We start from the raw sequence: 14,819 nt of genomic DNA on the forward strand, positions 1-14,819 counted from the left end.
AATTACAAGTTTACAACAGTAACCTCGGCCCTGTGGCCCAATGGATAAGTGGCCTTACTACGGATCAGGAGATTCGAGGTTAGAGTCCTGGCAGGGTCTCTGATTTTTGCATCCTTCTTTTCTATCCTGATCCTTGGCATAATAGTTTTACTTCTGGCGATTTGCGTCTGGCAATGTGACGTACTAAGTTCGAGATACAACTGTAGCGTCGGCCTTGTGGCCCGATGGATAAGGCGCCTGACTACGGATCAGGAGATTCCAGGTTCGAGTCCTGGCAGGGTCGCTGCTTTTTTACTCGTTCTTTTGAATCGGCGATTTGCGTCTGCAAACGTAATGTACTATATTCGAAATTCTACGTCAACATCGGCCTTGTGGCCCAATGGATAAGGCGCCTGACTACGGATCAGGAGATTCCAGGTTCGAGCCCTGGCAGGGTCGCTGATTTTTTTACTCGTTCTTTTGAATCGGCGATTTGCGTCTGCCAACGTGATGTACTAAGTTCGAAATACTATGTCAACGTCGGCCTTGTGGCGCAATGGATAAGGCGCCTGACTACGGATCAGGAGATTCCAGGTTAGAGTCCTGGCAGGGTCTCTGATTTTTACTTCCTTCTTTTTGATCGTGATAATTTTGTTTCTGTTCGTCTTTTTTATGATGTAGTGAATAATTTTCCTTATTCGAATCTCGGCAGGTTCCCTGTCTTTGCATAATATTTGATGTCAACGCTATTTGTTTCACGCGAGGTGATTTACTTATTCCAAAATTACATCGGCGATTTGCGTCTGCCAACGTGATGTACTAAGTTCGAAATTTTTCGTCAACGTCGGACTTCTGGCCCAATGGATAAGGCGCCTGACTACGGATCAGGAGATTCAAGGTTCGAGTTCTGGCAGGGTCGCTGCTTTTTTACTCGTTCTTTTGAATCGGCGATTTGCGTCTGGCAATGTGACGTACTAAGTTCGAGATACTACTTTAACGTCGGCCTTGTTGCCCATTGGATAAGGCGCCTGACTACGGATCAGGAGATTCCAGGTTCGAGTCCTGGCAGGGTCGCTGGTTTTGCCTCGATTTTTACTTATAGTGATTATTTCGATTTCTGTTACTCTTTTCTATGATGTAAATTATAATTTTTCAGGTTAAAGTGCTGGTAGGGTCGCCGTCTTTGTATAATATTTTGGGCTATTTGCTACGGGCAATATGACGTACTAATTACAAGTTTACAACAGTAACCTTGGCCCTGTGGCCCAATGGATAAGTGGCCTTACTACGAATCAGGAGATTCGAGGTTACAGTCCTGGCAGGGTCTCTGATTTTTGCTTCCTTCTTTTCTATCCTGATCCTTGGCATAATAATTTTACTTCTGGCGATTTGCGTCTGGCAATGTGACGTACTAAGTTCGAGATACTACTGTAGCGTCGGCCTTGTGGCCCAATGGATAAGGCGCCTGACTACGGATCAGGAGATTCCAGGCTCGAGTCCTGGCAGGGTCGCTGCTTTTTTACTCGTTCTTTTGAGTCGGCGATTTGCGTCTGCCAACGTAATGTACTATATTCGAAATTCTACGTCAACATCGGCCTTGTGGCCCAATGGATAAGGCGCCTGACTACGGATCAGGAGATTCCAGATTCGAGTCCTGGCAGGGTCGCTGATTTTTTTACTCGTTCTTTTGAATCGGCGATTTGCGTCTGCCAACGTGATGTACTAAGTTCGAAATATTATGTCAACGTCGGCCTTGTGGCGCAATGGATAAGGCGCCTGACTACGGATCAAGAGATTCCAGGTTCGAGTCCTGGCAGGATCGCTGCTTTTTTACTCGTTCTTTTGAATAGGCGATTTGCGTCTGCCAACGTGATGTACTAAGTTCGAAATACTACGTCAACGTCGGACTTCTGGCCCAATGGATAAGGCGCCTGACTACGGATCAGAAGATTCCAGGTTCGAGTCGTGACAGGGTCGCTGATTTTTGCCTCCTTCTTTTGAATCGGCGAATTGCGTCTGCCAACGTAATTTACTAAGTTCGAAATACTACGTCAACATCGGCCTTGTGGCCCAATGGATAAGACGCCTGACTACGGATTAGGAGATTCTAGGTTTGAGTCCTGACAGGATTGCTAATGTTTGCTTCCTTCTTCTTAATCGTGATAATTTTGTTAGCTGTTCGTTTTTTCTATGATGTAGTGTATAATTTTTCTTGTTCGAATCCCGGCAGGGTCCCTGTCTTTGCATAATATTTGATGTCAACGCTATTTGTTTCACGCGAGGTGATTTACTTATTCCAAAATTACAACATTAATTCCAGCCCTGTGGCCCAATATATACGACGCCTGACTACGGATCAGGAGATTCCGTAACATCAGCCCTATGGCCCAATGGATAAGTCGCCTGATTAGGGATCAGGAGATTCGAGGTTAGTGTCCTGGCAGGGTCTCTGAGTTTTGCTTCCTTCTTTTCTATCCTGATCCTTGGCATAAAAAGTTTACTCCTGGCGATTTGCGTCTGCCAATGTGACGTACTAACTTCGAGAATTTACTTCAACGTCGGCCTTGAGGCCCAATGGAAAGGGCGCCTGACTACGGATCAGGAGATTCCAGGTTTGAGTCCTGGCAGGGTCGCTGATTTTTGCCTCGTGTTTTTATTCTTATAGTTATTATTTCGATTATTTTGAGTCGTTCTTTTGAATCGGCGATTTGCGTCTGCCAATGTGATGTACTAAGGTCGAAATACTACGTCAACGTCGGCCTTGTGGCCCAATGGATAAGGTGCCTGACTACGGATCAGGAGATTCGAGGTTAGAGACCTGTCAGGGTCTCTGATTTTTACTTCCTTCTTTTTGATCGTGATAATTTTGTTTCTGTTCGTCTTTTCTATGATGTAGTGAATAATTTTCCTTGTTTGAATCCCGGCAGGGTCCCTGTCTTTGCATAATATTTGATGTCAACGGTATTTGTTTCACGCGAGGTGATTTACTTATTCCAAAATTACAACATTTACCTCATCCCTGTGGCCCAATATATACGACGCCTGACTACAGATCAGGAGATTCCAGGTTCGAGTCCTGGCAGGGTCGCTGATTTTTGCCTCCTTCTTTTGAATCGGCGAATTGCGTCTGCCAACGTACATTACTAAGTTCGAAATACTACGTCAACATCGGCCTTGTTGCCCAATGGATAAGGCGCCTGAATAGGGATCAGGAGCTTCGAGGTTAGAGTCCTGGCAGGGTCTCTGATTTTTTCTTCCTTCTTTTCTATCCTGATCCTTGGCATAATAATTTTACTCCTGGCGATTTGCGTCTGGCAATGTGACGTACTAAGTTCGAGATACTACTTTAACGTCGGCCTTGTGGCCCAATGGATAAGGCGCCTGACTACGGATCAGGAGATTCCAGGTTCGAGTCCTAGCAGGGTCGCTGGTTTTGCCTCGATTTTTTCTTATAGTGATTATTTCGATTTCTGTTAGTCTTTTCTATGATGTAAAGTATAATTTTTCAGGTCAAAGTGCTGGTAGGGTCGCCGTCTTTGTATAATATTTTGGGCTATTTGCTACGGGCAATGTGACGTACTAATTACAAGTTTACAACAGTAACCTCGGCCCTGTGGCCCAATGGATAAGTGGCCTTACTACGGATCAGAAGATTCGAGGTTAGAGTCCTGGCAGGGTCTCTGATTTTTGCTTCCTTCTTTTCTATCCTGATCCTTGGCATAATAATTTTACTTCTGGCTATTTGCGTCTGGCAATGTGACGTACTAAGTTAGAGATACTACTTTAACGTCGGCCTTGTGGCCCAATGGATAAGGCGCCTGACTACGGATCAGGAGATTCCAGTTCGAGTTTTTTCTATGATGTAGTGTATAATTGTTCTTGTTCGAATCCCGGCAGGGTCCCTGTCTTTGCATAATATTTGATGTCAACGCTATTTGTTTCACGCGAGGTGATTTACTTATTCCAAAATTACAACATTAACCTCAGCCCTGTGGCCCAATATATACGACGACTGACTACGGATCAGGAGATTCCGTAACATCAGCCCTATGGCCCAATGGATAAGTCGCCTGATTAGGGATCAGGAGATTCGAGGTTAGAGTCCTGGCAGGGTCTCTGATTTTGCTTCCTTCTTTTCTATCCTGATCCTTGGCATAATAATTTTACTTCTGCCGATTTGCGTCTGCCAATGTGAAGTACTAAGTTCGAAGATTTACTTCAACGTCGGCCTTGTGGCCCAATGGATAAGGCGCCTGACTACGGATCAGTAAATTCCAGGTTCGAGTCCTGGCAGGGTCTCTGATTTTTGCTTCCTTCTTTTCTATCCTGATCCTTGGCATAATAATTTTACTCCTGGCGATTTGCGTCTGCCAATGGGACGTACTAAGTTCGAGAATTTACTTCAACGTCGGCCTTGTGGCCCAATGGATAAGGCGCCTGACTACGGATCAGGAGATTCCAGGTTCGAGTCCTGGCAGGGTCGCTGATTTTTGCCTCGTTCTTTTGAATCGGCGATTCGCGTCTGCCAACGTGATGTACTAAGTTCGAAATACTACGTCAACGTCGGCCTTGGGGCCCAATGGATAAGGCGCCTGACTACGGATCAGGAGATTCCAGGTTCGAGTCCTGGCAGGGTCGCTGATTTTTGCCTCCTTCTTTTGAATCGGCGAATTGCGTCTGCCAACGTAATGTACTATATTCGAAATTCTACGTCAACATCGGCCTTGTGGCCCAATGGATAAGGCGCCTGACTACGGATCAGGAGATGCCAGGTTCGAGTCCTGGCAGGGTCGCTGATTTTTTTACTCGTTCTTTTGAATCGGCGATTTGCGTCTGCCAACGTGATGTACTGAGTTCGAAATACTATGTCAAGGTCGGCCTTGTGGCGCAATGGATAAGGCGCCTGACTACGGATCAGGAGATTCCAGGTTCGAGTCCTGGCAGGGTCGCTGGTTTTGCCTCGATTTTTTCTTATAGTGACTATTTCGATTTCTGTTAGTCTTTTCTATGATGTAAAGTATAATTTTTCAGGTTAAAGTGCTGGTAGGGTCGCCGTCTTTGTATAATATTTTGGGCTATTTGCTACGGGCAATGTGACGTACTAATTACAAGTTTACAACAGTAACCTCGGCCCTGTGGCCCAATGGATAAGTGGCCTTACTACGGATCAGGAGATTCGAGGTTAGAGTCCTGGCAGGGTCTCTGATTTTTGCTTCCTTCTTTTCTATCCTGATCCTTGGCATAATAATTTTACTTCTGCCAATTTGCGTCTGCCAATGTGACGTACTAAGTTCGAAGATTTACTTCAACGTCGGCCTTGTGGCCCAATGGATAAGGCGCCTGACTACGGATCAGGAGATTCCAGGTTCGAGTCCTGGCAGGGTCTCTGATTTTTGCTTCCTTCTTTTCTATCCTGATCCTTGGCATAACAATTTTACTTCGGCCGATTTGCGTCTGCCAATGTGACGTACTAAGTTTGAGAATTTACTTCAACGTCGGCCTTGTGGCCCAATGGATAAGGCGCCTGACTACGGATCAGGAGATTCCAGGTTCTAGTCCTGGCAGGGTCGCTGATTTTTGCCTCGTTCTTTTGAATCGGCGATTTGCGTCTGCCAACGTGATGTACTAAGTTCGAAATACTACGTCGACGTCGGCCTTGGGGCCCAATGGATAAGGCGCCTGACTACGGATCAGGAGATTCCAGGTTCGAGTCCTGGCAGGGTCGCTGGTTTTGCCTCGATTTTTTCTTATAGTGACTATTTCGATTTCTGTTAGTCTTTTCTATGATGTAAAGTATAATTTTTCAGGTTAAAGTGCTGGTAGGGTCGCCGTCTTTGTATAATATTTTGGGCTATTTGCTACGGGCAATGTGACGTACTAATTACAAGTTTCCAACAGTAACCTCGGCCCTGTGGCCCAATGGATAAGTGGCCTTACTACGGATCAGGAGATTCGAGGTTAGAGTCCTGGCAGGGTCTCTGATTTTTGCTTCCTTCTTTTCTATCCTGATCCTTGGCATAATAATTTTACTTCTGCCGATTTGCGTCTGCCAATGTGAAGTACTAAGTTCGAAGATTTACTTCAACGTCGGCCTTGTGGCCCAATGGATAAGGCGCCTGACTACGGATCAGTAAATTCCAGGTTCGAGTCCTGGCAGGGTCTCTGATTTTTGCTTCCTTCTTTTCTATCCTGATCCTTGGCATAATAATTTTACTCCTGGCGATTTGCGTCTGCCAATGGGACGTACTAAGTTCGAGAATTTACTTCAACGTCGGCCTTGTGGCCCAATGGATAAGGCGCCTGACCTCGGATCAGGAAATTCCAGGTTCGAGTGCTGGCAGGGTCGCTGATTTTTGCCTCCTTCTTCTGAATCGGCGAATTGCGTCTGCCAACGTAATGTACTAAGCTTGAAATACTATGTCAACGTCGGCCTTGTGGCCCAATGGATAAGGCGTCTGACTACGGATCAGGAGATTCCAGGTTCGAGTCCTGGCAGGGTCGCTGATTTGTGCCTCCTTCTTTTGAATCGGCGAATTGCGTCTGCCAACGTAATGTACTCAAATCGAAATACTACGTCAAGATCGGCCTTGTGGCCCAATGGATAAGGCGCCTGACTACGGATCAGGAGATTCCAGGTTCGAGTCCTGGCAGGGTCGCTGATTTTTGTCTCGTTCTTTTGAATCGGCGATTTGGGTCTGCCAACGTGATGTACTAAGTTCCAAATACTACGTCAACGTCGGACTTCTGGCCCAATGGATAAGGCGCCTGACCACGGATCAGGAGATTCCAGGTTCGAGTCCTGGCAGGGTAGCTGATTTTTGCCTCCTTCTTTTGAATCGGCGAATTGCGTCTGCCAACGTATATTACTAAGTTCGAAATACTACGTCGACATCGGCCCTGTTGCCCAATCGATAAGGCGCCTGACTACGGATCAGGAGATTCTAGGTTCGATTCCTGGCAGGATCGCTGATTTTTGCTTACTTCTTCTTAATCGTGATAATTTTGTTTGCTGTTCTCCTTTATATGATGTAGTGTATAATTTTCCTTATTCGAGTCCCGGCAGGGTCCCTGTCTTTGCATAATATTTGATGTCAACGCTATTTGTTTCACGCGAGGTGATTTACTTATTCCAAAATTACAACATTAACCTCAGCCCTGTGGCCCAATATAAACGACGCCTGACTACGGATCAGGAGATTCCGTAACATCAGCCCTATGGCCTAATGGATAAGTCGCCTGAATAGGGATCAGGAGATTCGAGGTTAGAGTCCTGGCAGGGTCTCTGATTTTTTCTTCCTTCTTTTCTATCCTGATCCTTGGCATAATAATTTTACTCCTGGCGATTTGCGTCTGGCAATGTGACGTACTAAGTTCGAAATAATACTTTAACGTCGGCCCTATGGCCCAATGGATAAGGCGCCTGACTACGGATCAGGAGATTCGAGGTTAGAGTCCTGGCAGGGTCGCTGATTTTTTTACTCGTTCTTTTGAATCGGCGATTTGCGTCTGCCAACGTGATGTACTAAGTTCGAAATACTATGTCAACGTCGGCCTTGTGGCCCAATAGATAAGGCGCCTGACTACGGATCAGGAGATTCCAGGTTCGAGTCCTGGCAGGGTCGCTGATTTTTTTACTCGTTCTTTTGAATCGGCGATTTGCGTCTGCCAACGTGATGTACTAAGTTCGAAATACTATGTCAACGTCGGCCTTGTGGCCCAATGGATAAGGCGTCTGACTACGGATCAGGAGATTCCAGGTTCGAGTCCTGGCAGGGTCGCTGATTTTTGCCTCCATCTTTTGAATCGGCGAATTGCGTCTGCCAACGTAATGTACTAAAATCGGAATACTACGTCAACATCGGCCTTGTTGCCCAATGGATAAGGCGCCTGACTACGGATCAGGAGATTCTAGGTTCGATTCCTGGCAGGATCGCTGATTTTTGCTTCCTTGTTCTTAATCGTGATAATTTTGTTTGCTGTTCGTCTTTTCTATGATGTAGTGTATAATTTTCCTTATTCGAGTCCCGGCAGGGTCCATGTCTTTGCATAATATTTGATGTTAACGCTATTTGTTTCACGCGAGGTGATTTACTTATTCCAAAATTACAACATTAATCTCAGCCCTGTGGCCCAATATAAACGACGCCTGACTACGGATCAGGAGATTCCGTAACATCAGCCCTATGGCCCAATGGATAAGTCGCCTGAATAGGGATCAGGAGATTCGAGGTTAAAGTCCTGGCAGGGTCTCTGATTTTTGCTTCCTTCTTCTCTTTCCTGATCCTTGGCATAATAATTTTACTCCTGGCGATTTGCGTCTGGCAATGTGACGTACTAAGTTCGAGATACTACTTTAACGTCGGCCTTGTGGCCAAATGGATAAGGCGCCTGACTACGGATCAGGAGATTCCAGGTTCGAGTCCTGGCAGGGTCTCTGATTTTTGCTTCCTTCTTTTCTATCCTGATCCTTGGCATAAAAATTTTACTCCTGGCGATTTGCGTCTGCCAATGGGACGTACTAAGTTTGAGAATTTACTTCAACGTCGGCCTTGTGGCCCAATGGATAAGGCGCCTGACCTCGGATCAGGAGATTCCAGGTTCGAGTGCTGGCAGGGTCGCTGATTTTTGCCTCGTTCTTTTGAATCGGCGATTTGCGTCTGCCAACGTGATGTACTAAGTTCGAAATACTATGTCAACATCGGCCTTGTGGCCCAATGGATAAGGCGCCTGACTACGGATCAGGAGATTCCAGGTTCGAGTCCTGGCATGGTCGCTGATTTTTTTACTCGTTCTTTTGAATCGACGATTTGCGTCTGCCAACGTGATGTACTAAGTTCGAAATACTATGTCAACGTCGGCCTTGTGGCCAAATGGATAAGGCGCCTGACTACGGATCAGGAGATTCCAGGTTCGAGTCCTGGCAGGGTCGCTGATTTTTGCCACGTTCTTTTGAATCGGCGATTTGCGTCTGCCAACGTGATGTACTAAGTTCGAAATACTATGTCAACATCGGCCTTGTGGCCCAATGGATAGGGCGCCTGACTACGGATCAGGAGATTCCAGGTTCGAGTCCTGGCATGGTCGCTGATTTTTTTACTCGTTCTTTTGAATCGACGATTTGCGTCTGCCAACGTGATGTACTAAGTTCGAAATACTATGTCAACATCGGCCTTGTGGCCCAATGGATAGGGCGCCTGACTACGGATCAGGAGATTCCAGGTTCGATTCCTTGCAGGATCGCTGATTTTTGCTTCCTTCTTCTTAATCGTGATAATTTTGTTTGCTGTTCGTCTTTTCTATGATGTAGTGTATAATTTTCCTTATTCGAGTCCCGGCAGGGTCCATGTCTTTGCATAATATTTGATGTTAACGCTATTTGTTTCACGCGAGGTGATTTACTTATTCCAAAATTACAACATTAATCTCAGCCCTGTGGCCCAATATAAACGACGCCTGACTACGGATCAGGAGATTCCGTAACATCAGCCCTATGGCCCAATGGATAAGTCGCCTGAATAGGGATCAGGAGATTCGAGGTTAAAGTCCTGGCAGGGTCTCTGATTTTTGCTTCCTTCTTCTCTATCCTGATCCTTGGCATAATAATTTTACTCCTGGCGATTTGCGTCTGGCAATGTGACGTACTAAGTTTGAGATACTACTTTAACGTCGGCCTTATGGCCCAATGGATAAGGCGCCTGACTACGGATCAGGAGATTCCAGGTTCGAGTCCTGGCAGGGTCTCTGATTTTTGCTTCCTTCTTTTCTATCCTGATCCTTGGCATAATAATTTTACTCCTGGCGATTTGCGTTTGGCAATGTGACGTACTAAGTTCGGAATACTACGTCAACGTCGGCCTTGTGGCCCAATGGATAAGGTGCCTGACTACGGATCAGGAGATTCGAGGTTAGAGTCCTGGCAGGGTCTCTGATTTTTACTTCCTTCTTTTTGATCGTGATAATTTTGTTTGCTGTTCGTCTTTTCTATGATGTAGTGAATAATTTTCCTTGTTCGAATCCCGGCAGGGTACCTGTCTTTGCATAATATTTGATGTCAACGCTATTTGTTTCACGCGAGGTGATTTACTTATTCCAAAATTACAACATTTACCTCATCCCTGTGGCCCAATATATACGACGCCTGACTACAGATCAGGAGATTCCAGGTTCCAGTCCTGGCAGGGTCGCTGATTTTTGCCTCCTTCTTTTGAATCGGCGAATTGCGTCTGCCAACGTAATTTACTAAGTTCGAAATACTACGTCAACATCGGCCTTGTTGCCCAATGGATAAGGCGCCTGAATAGGGATTAGGAGCTTCGAGGTTAGAGTCCTGGCAGGGTCTCTGATTTTTTCTTCCTTCTTTTCTATCCTGATCCTTGGCATAATAATTTTACTCCTGGCGATTTGCGTCTGGCAATGTGACGTACTAAGTTCGAGATACTACTTTAACGTCGGCCTTGTGGCCCAATGGATAAGGCGCCTGACTACGGATCAGGAGATTCCAGGTTCGAGTCCTAGCAGGGTTGCTGGTTTTGCCTCGATTTTTTCTTATAGTGATTATTTCGATTTCTGTTAGTCTTTTCTATGATGTAAAGTATAATTTTTCAGGTTAAAGTGCTGGTAGGGTCGCCGTTTTTGTATAATATTTTGGGCTATTTGCTACGGGCAATGTGACGTACTAATTACAAGTTTACAACAGTAACCTCGGCCCTGTGGCCCAATGGATAAGTGGCCTTACTACGGATCAGGAGATTCGAGGTTAGAGTCCTGGCAGTGTCTATGATTTTTGCTTCCTTCTTTTCTATCCTTATCCTTGGCATAATAATTTTACTTCCGCCTGTCTACGGATCAGGAGATTCCAGGTTCGAGTCCTGGCAGGGTCGCTGATTTTTGCCTCGATTTTTTCTTAGTGGCCTGACTACGGATCAGGAGATTCGAGGTTAGAGTACTGGCAGGGTCTCTGAGTTTTACTTCCTTCTTTTCTATACTGATCCTTGGCATAAAAATGTTACTCCTGGCGATTTGCGTCTGCCAATGGGACGTACTAAGTTCGAGAATTTACTTCAACGTCGGCCTTGTGGCCCAATGGATAAGGCGCCTGACTACGGATCAGGAGATTCCAGGTTCGAGTCCTGGCAGGGTCGCTGATTTTTGACTAGTTCCTTTGAATCGGCGATTTGCGTCTGCCAACGTGATGTACTAAGTTCGAAATTTTTCGTCAACGTCGGACTTCTGGCCCAATGGATAAGGCGCCTGACTACGGATCAGGAGATTCCAGGTTCGAGTCCTGGCAGGGTCGCTGCTTTTTTACTCGTTCTTTTGAATCGGCGATTTGCGTCTGGCAATGTGACGTACTAAGTTCGAGATACTACTTTAACGTCGACCTTGTGGCCCAATGAATAAGCCGCCTGACTACGGATCAGGAGATTCCAGGTTCGAGTCCTGGCAGGGTCGCTGGTTTTGCCTCGATTTTTTCTTATAGTGATTATTTCGATTTCTGTTACTCTTTTCTATGATGTAAAGTATAATTTTTCAGGTTAAAGTGCTGGTAGGGTCGCCGTCTTTGTATAATATTTTGGGCTATTTGCTACGGGATATGTGACGTACTAATTACAAGTTTACAACAGTAACCTCGGCCCTGTGGCCCAATGGATAAGTGGCCTTACTACGGATCAGGAGATTCGAGGTTAGAGTCCTGGCAGGGTCTCTGATTTTTGCATCCTTCTTTTCTATCCTGATCCTTGGCATAATAGTTTTACTTCTGGCGATTTGCGTCTGGCAATGTGACGTACTAAGTTCGAGATACAACTGTAGCGTCGGCCTTGTGGCCCAATGGATAAGGCGCCTGACTACGGATCAGGAGATTCCAGGTTCGAGTCCTGGCAGGGTCGCTGCTTTTTTACTCGTTCTTTTGAATCGGCGATTTGCGTCTGCAAACGTAATGTACTATATTCGAAATTCTACGTCAACATCGGCCTTGTGGCCCAATGGATAAGGCGCCTGACTACGGATCAGGAGATTCCAGGTTCGAGCCCTGGCAGGGTCGCTGATTTTTTTACTCGTTCTTTTGAATCGGCGATTTGCGTCTGCCAACGTGATGTACTAAGTTCGAAATACTATGTCAACGTCGGCCTTGTGGCGCAATGGATAAGGCGCCTGACTACGGATCAGAAGATTCCAGGTTAGAGTCCTGGCAGGGTCTCTGATTTTTACTTCCTTCTTTTTGATCGTGATAATTTTGTTTCTGTTCGTCTTTTTTATGATGTAGTGAATAATTTTCCTTATTCGAATCTCGGCAGGTTCCCTGTCTTTGCATAATATTTGATGTCAACGCTATTTGTTTCACGCGAGGTGATTTACTTATTCCAAAATTACATCGGCGATTTGCGTCTGCCAACGTGATGTACTAAGTTCGAAATTTTTCGTCAACGTCGGACTTCTGGCCCAATGGATAAGGCGCCTGACTACGGATCAGGAGATTCAAGGTTCGAGTGCTGGCAGGGTCGCTGATTTTTGCCTCGTTCTTTTGAATCGGCGATTTGCGTCTGCCAACGTGATGTACTAAGTTCGAAATACTATGTCAACATCGGCCTTGTGGCCCAATGGATAAGGCGCCTGACTACGGATCAGGAGATTCCAGGTTCGAGTCCTGGCATGGTCGCTGATTTTTTTACTCGTTCTTTTGAATCGACGATTTGCGTCTGCCAACGTGATGTACTAAGTTCGAAATACTATGTCAACGTCGGCCTTGTGGCCAAATGGATAAGGCGCCTGACTACGGATCAGGAGATTCCAGGTTCGAGTCCTGGCAGGGTCGCTGATTTTTGCCACGTTCTTTTGAATCGGCGATTTGCGTCTGCCAACGTGATGTACTAAGTTCGAAATACTACGTCAACGTCGGCCTTGTGGCCCAATGGATAAGGCGCCTGACTACGGATCAGGAGATTCCAGGTTCGAGTCCTGGCAGGGTCGCTGATTTTTGCCTACTTCTTTTGAATCGCCGAATTGCGTCTGCCAACGTAATGTACTATATTCGAAATTCTACGTCAACATCGGCCTTGAGGCCCAATGGATAAGGCGCCTGACTACGGATCAGGAGATTCTAGGTTCGATTCCTTGCAGGATCGCTGATTTTTGCTTCCTTCTTCTTAATCGTGATAATTTTGTTTGCTGTTCGTCTTTTCTATGATGTAGTGTATAATTTTCCTTATTCGAGTCCCGGCAGGGTCCATGTCTTTGCATAATATTTGATGTTAACGCTATTTGTTTCACGCGAGGTGATTTACTTATTCCAAAATTACAACATTAATCTCAGCCCTGTGGCCCAATATAAACGACGCCTGACTACGGATCAGGAGATTCCGTAACATCAGCCCTATGGCCCAATGGATAAGTCGCCTGAATAGGGATCAGGAGATTCGAGGTTAAAGTCCTGGCAGGGTCTCTGATTTTTGCTTCCTTCTTCTCTATCCTGATCCTTGGCATAATAATTTTACTCCTGGCGATTTGCGTCTGGCAATGTGACGTACTAAGTTTGAGATACTACTTTAACGTCGGCCTTGTGGCCCAATGGATAAGGCGCCTGACTACGGATCAGGAGATTCCAGGTTCGAGTCCTGGCAGGGTCTCTGATTTTTGCTTCTCTCTTTTCTATCCTGATCCTTGGCATAAAAATGTTACTCCTGGCGATTTGCGTCTGCCAATGGGACGTACTAAGTTCGAGAATTTACTTCAACCACGGCCTTGTGGCCCAATGGATAAGGCGCCTGACCTCGGATCAGGAGATTCCAGGTTCGAGTGCTGGCAGGGGCGCTGATTTTTGCCTCGTTCTTTTGAATCGACGATTTGCGTCTGCCAACGTGATGTACTAAGTTCGAAATACTATGTCAACGTCGGCCTTGTGGCCCAATAGATAAGGCGCCTGACTACGGATCAGGAGATTCCAGGTTCGAGTCCTGGCAGGGTCCCTGATTTTTGCCTCGTTCTTTTGAATCGGCGATTTGCGTCTGCCAGCGTGATGTACTAAGTTCGAAATACTACGTCAACGTCGGCCTTGTGGCCCAATGGATAAGGCGCCTGACTACGGATCAGGAGATTCCAGGTTCGAGTCCTGGCAGGGTCGCTGATTTTTTTACTCGTTCTTTTGAATCGGCGATTTGCTTCTGCCAACGTGATGTACTAAGTTCGAAATACTATGTCAACGTCGGCCTTGTTGCCCAATGGATAATGCACCTGACTACGGATCAGGAGATTCTAGGTTCGATTCCTGGCAGGATCGCTGATTTTTGCTTCCTTCTTCTTAATCGTGATAATTTTGTTTGCTGTTTGTCTTTTCTATGATGTAGTGTATAATTTTCCTTATTCGAGTCCCGGCAGGGTCCATGTCTTTGCATAATATTTGATGTTAACGCTATTTGTTTCACGCGAGGTGATTTACTTATTCCAAAATTACAACATTAATCTCAGCCCTGTGGCCCAATATAAACGACGCCTGACTACGGATCAGGAGATTCCGTAACATCAGCCTTATGGCCCAATGGATAAGTCGCCTGAATAGGGATCAGGAGATTCGAGGTTAAAGTCCTGGCAGGGTCTCTGATTTTTGCTTCCTTCTTCTCTTTCCTGATCCTTGGCATAATAATTTTACTCCTGGCGATTTGCGTCTGCCAATGTGACGTACTAAGTTCGAGATACTACTTTAACGTCGGCCTTGTGGCCAAATGGATAAGGCGCCTGACTACGGATCAGGAGATTCCAGGTTCGAGTCCTGGCAGGGTCTGATTTTTGCTTCCTTCTTTTCTATCCTGATCCTTGGCATAAAAATTTTACTCCTGGCGATTTGC

At 45.9% G+C, this 14,819-nt stretch overlaps 17 non-coding genes across 17 annotated transcripts; all 17 read left to right on the forward strand.

Annotated features, from left to right (window-relative positions):
• Positions 1-365: 365 nt before the first annotated feature.
• Positions 366-438, forward strand: Trnar-acg. Its single transcript has one exon. It is a non-coding gene; the product is annotated as a tRNA-Arg (tRNA).
• Positions 439-4,389: 3,951 nt separating this feature from the next.
• On the forward strand, positions 4,390-4,462 carry Trnar-acg. Its single transcript has one exon. It is a non-coding gene; the product is annotated as a tRNA-Arg (tRNA).
• An 830-nt stretch (positions 4,463-5,292) lies between these two features.
• On the forward strand, positions 5,293-5,365 carry Trnar-acg. The gene has a single exon. It is a non-coding gene; the product is annotated as a tRNA-Arg (tRNA).
• Positions 5,366-6,562: 1,197 nt separating this feature from the next.
• Trnar-acg lies at positions 6,563-6,635 on the forward strand. Its single transcript has one exon. It is a non-coding gene; the product is annotated as a tRNA-Arg (tRNA).
• Positions 6,636-8,340: 1,705 nt separating this feature from the next.
• Trnar-acg lies at positions 8,341-8,413 on the forward strand. Its single transcript has one exon. It is a non-coding gene; the product is annotated as a tRNA-Arg (tRNA).
• A 266-nt stretch (positions 8,414-8,679) lies between these two features.
• On the forward strand, positions 8,680-8,752 carry Trnar-acg. Its single transcript has one exon. It is a non-coding gene; the product is annotated as a tRNA-Arg (tRNA).
• An 83-nt stretch (positions 8,753-8,835) lies between these two features.
• On the forward strand, positions 8,836-8,908 carry Trnar-acg. The gene has a single exon. It is a non-coding gene; the product is annotated as a tRNA-Arg (tRNA).
• An 82-nt stretch (positions 8,909-8,990) lies between these two features.
• On the forward strand, positions 8,991-9,063 carry Trnar-acg. The gene has a single exon. It is a non-coding gene; the product is annotated as a tRNA-Arg (tRNA).
• Positions 9,064-11,047: 1,984 nt separating this feature from the next.
• On the forward strand, positions 11,048-11,120 carry Trnar-acg. Its single transcript has one exon. It is a non-coding gene; the product is annotated as a tRNA-Arg (tRNA).
• Positions 11,121-11,794: 674 nt separating this feature from the next.
• Positions 11,795-11,867, forward strand: Trnar-acg. The gene has a single exon. It is a non-coding gene; the product is annotated as a tRNA-Arg (tRNA).
• An 82-nt stretch (positions 11,868-11,949) lies between these two features.
• Trnar-acg lies at positions 11,950-12,022 on the forward strand. The gene has a single exon. It is a non-coding gene; the product is annotated as a tRNA-Arg (tRNA).
• A 542-nt stretch (positions 12,023-12,564) lies between these two features.
• Positions 12,565-12,637, forward strand: Trnar-acg. The gene has a single exon. It is a non-coding gene; the product is annotated as a tRNA-Arg (tRNA).
• Positions 12,638-12,720: 83 nt separating this feature from the next.
• On the forward strand, positions 12,721-12,793 carry Trnar-acg. The gene has a single exon. It is a non-coding gene; the product is annotated as a tRNA-Arg (tRNA).
• An 82-nt stretch (positions 12,794-12,875) lies between these two features.
• Positions 12,876-12,948, forward strand: Trnar-acg. Its single transcript has one exon. It is a non-coding gene; the product is annotated as a tRNA-Arg (tRNA).
• A 583-nt stretch (positions 12,949-13,531) lies between these two features.
• On the forward strand, positions 13,532-13,604 carry Trnar-acg. Its single transcript has one exon. It is a non-coding gene; the product is annotated as a tRNA-Arg (tRNA).
• Positions 13,605-14,025: 421 nt separating this feature from the next.
• On the forward strand, positions 14,026-14,098 carry Trnar-acg. Its single transcript has one exon. It is a non-coding gene; the product is annotated as a tRNA-Arg (tRNA).
• A 584-nt stretch (positions 14,099-14,682) lies between these two features.
• Positions 14,683-14,755, forward strand: Trnar-acg. Its single transcript has one exon. It is a non-coding gene; the product is annotated as a tRNA-Arg (tRNA).
• The last annotated feature ends 64 nt before the right edge of the window (positions 14,756-14,819 follow it).

The sequence above is a fragment of the Nematostella vectensis genome, chromosome 13 (genome assembly GCF_932526225.1).
Source record: "Nematostella vectensis chromosome 13, jaNemVect1.1, whole genome shotgun sequence".
Lineage (NCBI taxonomy): Eukaryota > Metazoa > Cnidaria > Anthozoa > Actiniaria > Edwardsiidae > Nematostella > Nematostella vectensis.